Here is a 6,662-nt window from a genome sequence, read left to right as displayed (position 1 = left end):
TAATTACTTATTTATTTTCTTTTATGATAATTCTTTTTGCTATTAAAGTTTGTAACAAAATTCTAATTACTTATTTATTTTCTTTTATGATAATTCTTTTTGCTTTTAATGTTTTGAACAAAATTCTAATTACTTATTTATTTTATTCTATGATAATTCTTTTTGTTATTAAAGTTCGTAACAAAATTCTAATTACTTATTTATTTTCTTTTATGATAATTGTTTTTGCTTTTAATGTTTTGAAGAAAATTCTAATTACTTATTTATTTTCTTTTATGATAATTCTTTTTGCTATTAAAGTTTGTAACAAAATTCTATACAATTGTAGTTTCAATAATACTAGAGGTTTATAAAAGCTTTTTAGTTGATTCCTTTAGTACCAGTACTAAGGCTGTTACAAAGGTATTTTATTTGGTACAGGTTTTAAGGCTGGGGCCCCACGAGCACCTTTTAGTACCGGTTTGTGGCATGAACCGGTAAAAGAGTTTTTTAGTTGATTCTTTCTACAGCTGTTTTTTAGTCCCACCTCGCCAAGCGAGATGCACTCGTGGCGTTTTATAAGCCCTGAGTGTAGAGACAATGAAGGGAGAAGCGCAATGCTCACCTGCACGTTGGCCTGAAGCTAAGCAACGTGTAGGTTAGCATTGCGACTCTCTTTCATTTTGGCATGGTATCATCATTTCATCCACATAGCATATGCAAGAAAGTTGAGAGGGTTACGGCAAAAACTGAATGCACTTCATGTACAAAACGGACAATCAGGATTTCATCAGGATTCCATTGTCGGTTCATCTGCGTGCATTATATATAATTAAGTGTGTCAAAAACCATTAGAGAACATCATGAATAGATAATTAAGTGACCAAATTAATAGAAGTTCATCATCACATTAAAACTAAAATACATACATAGTTCTCATCTAACAACATAAAGCTCTGCAGAGCATCTAAATTAATTAAACCATACATTGAAACTATGTAAAACATTTCAATGCGAAAACAAATGCGATCATAATCGCAACCAAGGTAACAACTGATCCAACGACATAATGATACCAAGCCTCGGTATGAATGGCATATTTTCTAATCTTTCTAATCTTCAAGTGCATTGCATCCATCTTGATCTTGTGATCATCGACGACATCCGCAACATGCAACTCCAATACCATCTTCTCCTCCTCAATTTTTCTTATTTTTTCCTTCAAGAAATTGTTTTCTTCTTCAACTAAATTTAACCTCTCGACAATAGGGTCGGTTGGAATTTCCGATTCAACAACCTCCTAGATAAATAAAATCTATGTCACATTGGTCGGCATAATTGTCATAAACAATAAATGAACCAATAGTTATGAAAAGTAATATATACCACATCTGAATCATAGACATGACAAGGGCCGACGGGGGCGGATACCAAAACCATCGCACTATATAATATGCAATAATAAAAGTAAGAAAATAATACAAGTATCTATCTAAACATACAAGTAAGAATTTTTTTCCTTTCAGAAAGAAGATAAGAACAAGAGGCTCACCACGATGGTGCCGGAGATGAGATCGGCGCGAGTGATCGACGGTGGTGAAGACGGGGACGAGGCGTGACGGACCGCTAAACCTAGACAAATATTGAGGAAAATGGAGCTTGGAGAGGAGAAAGTTTAAGTAGTGTGGCTCGGGCATTCCATCGAACACCTTGTGTGCATAGGAGGTGAGCTAGAGCACCACCAAGCCCTCTCCCCCTCGGCAGCCAGAAAAAACAGAGCAGTGTGCTCTGCTCTTACGCGAGGGGGTATATATAGGCATATCATTGGTCCCGGTTGGTGGCATGAACCGGGACTAAAGGGCAGCCTTTGGTCCCGGTTCAAGCCACCAACCGGGACCAATGGTGGTGGGCCAGGAGCGAGGCCCATTGATCCCGGTTCGTCCCACTAACCGGGACCAAAAGGTCCAGACGAACCGGGACCAATGGCCCACGTGGCCCGGCCGGCCCCCGGGGCTCACGAACCGGGTCCAATGCCCCCATGGGTCCCGGTTCTGGACTGAACCGAGACTAATGGGCTGACCCGGCCTGGACCTTTGCCCCCTTTTCTACTAGTGTATCTTCCTCCTGAAGTGGCTCACCTTCATATGCTGAAAGTTTCTCTGAGGAGGACAAACGTGTAGGTACAGGCTTCTAGTTTTTCATCCCCATACAAGATAGAAGCTCAGTAACATATTCCTCTTGATTTCGTACTATGCCATCTTGAGTCTTCTTAACTTCAATGCCTAGAAAGAAGTACAAATCACCTAGATCTTTCAAGGCAAACTCTGAGCTCAAATCATGTAGAAGAGCATTAGTTGCACTTTGTGATGAACTTGCAACTATGATGTCATCCACATATATGAGTACAAAGGTAGCTACTTTTCCATTGTTATAAATGAACATAGATGTATCAGCTTTGAAAGCAATAAAACCAAGACATTTCAATTGTGAGCTCAACCTAGAGTACCATGCTCTAGGTGCTTGTTTCAAGTCATAGAGTGCTTTGTCAAGCTTGCACACATAATGTGGTGTTTTCTTAATCTCATATCCTGGTGGCTGTCTCATAAACACCTCCTCTTCCAGAACACCATGTAAAAACGAGTTATATACATCTAGTTGTCTTAAGCTCCATCCCCTAGACACACACTAGTAGAAAAATACCTATTAGTCCCGGTTCGTAAGGGCCTTTAGTCCCGGTTCATGAACCGGGACTAATGGGTCGTTACTAATACCTCCACCCATTAGTCCCGGTTCAAACACGAACCGGGACAGATGTGCCTCCACGTGGCCGGTCCGCCGAGCCCGGTCAGGGGGGCCTTTGGTCCCGGTTGGTGGCACCAACCGGGACCAAAAGTCCATGTTTTTTTAGAAAAGTGGCTGCTTTTGGGGTTTTGGGGGTTATTTTTAGGTTGTTATTAGCTAGCTAATAGAGAGAAGTGTCCTCTCTAATATCTCCGTCTTTGGTTTACCAACGCTGCTGCTATGTTCATTTCACCCGCTGATATAACAACTCATGCATGCTCGCATCATACATCATCATATATAATAACAAGTCCTACTAATCATGCATCATCATACAACTTCTACTCGTTATTAATAATAAGGCATACGATCATCATCCTCATAGTCATCGAACCCAACCCTACATAATTGTTCTTAGCACATGATCATCAGTACCAGGTAGGACCTAAACACCCTTAAGGTAAAATAGCATAAAACAATATAGACCCTGACTCTCCATTATGAAGAATGGCGATCATCCTGTCTCCAATTCTTGCCCTTCGCTGCCTTTTGCTTCCAAGAAGCTCCTTACGACTGTCCATACATTTTTTCCATTCTTTGATTGTCATGTCTCCACTTCTTTTAGAAACCTAGTATGGACAGTTGAGATTCGTAGGAAGACCTGGTTGTATGTTCAAAACATGAAGGGTACTGTGCGTATGCATCAGATGCGGCACACAATCATTCGGGATTATATGTTGAAAAACATAGTAATAACTTCGTAGTTAGCAACGATGTACTACTTTTAGAAGTGTGGAAAAAGATGCACGGATGTTGAAATAGTAAAAAATCTTACCAGGGTATCTCCATGGTAGTTACCGTAGTTCAACACGTGCACTAGTGGCACGTATTGACCATAATGTTGAGGAGTTTGATTGTAGATATTGTAATTCTCAAGATCAGTACAAAATGCGACCACATGATTTTTCTCCTGATAAGTTAATTCGGAGCCTTCGGTGTAGTAGGTTCCGTCTACCATCTTCCGCACATTGTTTGAAGAATGAAAATAAGCTGTCAATGGAAATAAGTTGTCAACTATTTTGAAATAAACAATATAAATTACTTAATAACTATGTTAAGCTCACATGGGGGAAGAATTGGAGGTGTATCCACAAGAACCCAAATCGAAGGTCTCTCTTGCTCGATTATAGGATCACGAAGATCCATGGTGACAAGCATACCCTCATCAGGACCATACATCTTGCAAAGTGCTTCCCAATTTTTGCAACCAAAATGGGTTACACTCTGAGCATTGTACTACATATCTAAATTACTACACATCTAATCTAACAAAAAGATCATTGGTCCTGGGTCGTCCCACCAACCGGGACCAAAAGGTCCAGACGAACCGGGACCAATGGCCCACGTGGCCCGGCCGGCCCCGGGGGCTCATGAACCGGGTCCAATGCCCCCATTGGTCCCGGTTCTGGACTGAACCGAGACTAATGGGCTGGCCCTTCCTGGACCATTGCCCCCTTTTCTACTAGTGACAGCAATAGCTAACACAAGTCTTATAGTTGCAGCTTTTACAATAGGACTAAAGGTATCCTCATAGTCTATACCATAGCGTTGTTTAAAGCCCTTTGCAACTAGAAAGCCTTATGTCTGTCAATGGAGCCACCTGCTTTCTTTTTAATTCTATACACCCACTTGCAATCAATGATATTTTTACTTCTTTGGTCAGGCACAAGACGCAAAGTTTTGTTCCTCATAAGTGCAGAATATTCCTAATCCATTGCTTTCTTCCACTTAGGGTCACCAAGTGCATCATTCAGTGTTGTTGGTTCCCCTGAAATACATAGCATGCCATACCGTATAGTACCATCAATTCGTATTTTTGGATTACATATACCTTTTTGTAACCTGGTCATGACTCGCAAGGGAGCTTCTTGTTGCATGTGTACAGGAACAGAACATGATCCATTAGCGCAGAAGATCCACTGCCTGCTGCTGAATCTGCTGATGCAGAGGATCCACCTGACGCTGGCACAGGAGATCCAGTGGACCTGGTGTGGCCCCCCTGCCACTGGACGCCCTGGAAACCACATGACTAGCGGGCACAGACGATCCGCTGCTAGGGCGTAGGTGCGCGGGACGCGAAGCGGAGCCGACCGCAAGGCTGGTCCCGCTGGGCCCACTGTCGGGCGACACGTCGACGTGGGAGTGGCCCTCCTAGGAATCTGGGCCACTGCCGCCTGGGACTCGATCCAAGAAGGATCTGCGCGCACGATCCGAGGCCTGCAAGCGCGCAGGGGTTCCAGGCGCCGCCAAATCATCATCGGGATACGCGACAGGTTCGTCTTCTTCTGGAGCATGCAATATCACATCATTTTGAGCTATATTTTCATGATTCCAGGAACCTGCACAGGCATAAGAGTAGAACTAGGACTAGCAGGATTATCATCATATTGGTCAGTACAATTGTCTCCCCCGTGATCAAAGTTTCGAAGATTTGGTGGGAGAAGAAGAATTTCCTTGTGAAGGAGAGCACCGGCATTGGGATGAAGAGATGCAAAGGGAAACACGGATTCATCAAAGACAACATCTCTGGATATGTAAACCCTACGAGTGAAAATATCTAAACATTTTACCCCTTTGTGCATAGGACTATAGCCTAAGAAAGCGCATTTTTTCAAACGAAATGCGAGTTTGTGTATGTTGTAGGGTCTAAAATTTAGCCAGCACGCACAACCAAAGATACGGAGAGATGTGTAATTGGGTGTGACACCAAGAAGCCATGTGATGGGTGTTTCAAGTTTGATAACTTTGCTTGGGAGCAGGTTTATAAGATATGTAGCAGTGAGAAAAGCTTCATCCCAGAATTTGAGTGGCATGTATGCATTTGCTAACAAACCTAGTCCTACATCAACAATATGACGGTGCTTTCTTTCAGCCGATCTATTTTGTTGGTGAGTGTGAGGGCAACATACATGATGCGAAATACCAAGTTTTTGGAAGAATGAATTTAGCTTCTCATACTCACCACCCAGTCAGTTTGCATGGCAATGATCTTAGAATTCAGCTTGCGTTCAACAAGGTTTGGGAAATTGATGAAAACTTGGAATACATCAGATTGCTTCTTCAGTAAGTAAATCCAAGTAAATTTACTATAATCATCAATGAATCTTACATAATAGGAAATCTACCAACTGAAGTCTGCCCCCCATACATCAGAAAATATAAGTTGCAATGGAGAGGTGGATACACTGGTAGAAATAGGGTAAGGTCACTACCAGAAACTCAACTTTTTCCCACAGTGGCCCATTTTCCTGTGAGGCCTGAAGCACCTCACAGGAATATGTATTTTGCTGCGAGGAAAATAGCCCATTTTCCTGTGGGTCAGGGTGCAACTCACAGAAAAATGCATTGCCCCGTGAGTTGGCCCACATGAAAATAGTGAACCAGCCCGTTGGCCCGTGTTCGCGCCAAAACAATTGCTGCGAGCGCGAATTTTTTTATCTCCCGCGCCAAAGAAGAGAAGGTTCGCGGGCCAAAGACGGGAAGGTTCGTGCGTGTTCCATATTCCTGTGCGGAAAGGCCCACGGGGAAAAGAAATTTAGCGAGCAAGAAAAGTAAACCCTCCAAAATTCCCCGTTCCCCTCACATTGAAGCTCCTCCAGTCCCATGCCGCCGTCGCCCACAGCCACATCTCCACTAGCTCTGACCACCGCCGCCCCCGCCCCCAAGCCACCTGCACCGCCGCCCCGGCCCGCCCCCACACCACCTGTACAGCCGTTGTCCCACCACCGCACCCCACCCACCTCCATCGCCGCCCCCTCCCACCAGCACTGCCAGTCTACACCGCGGCCCTCCCACCACCACCGCCGGTCTCCACCCCGGCCCTGCCGCCACCACCGCTGGTC

The sequence above is a fragment of the Triticum dicoccoides genome, chromosome 6B (assembly GCF_002162155.2).
Source record: "Triticum dicoccoides isolate Atlit2015 ecotype Zavitan chromosome 6B, WEW_v2.0, whole genome shotgun sequence".
NCBI lineage: Eukaryota > Viridiplantae > Streptophyta > Magnoliopsida > Poales > Poaceae > Triticum > Triticum dicoccoides.
This window is presented reverse-complemented; position numbering follows the sequence as displayed.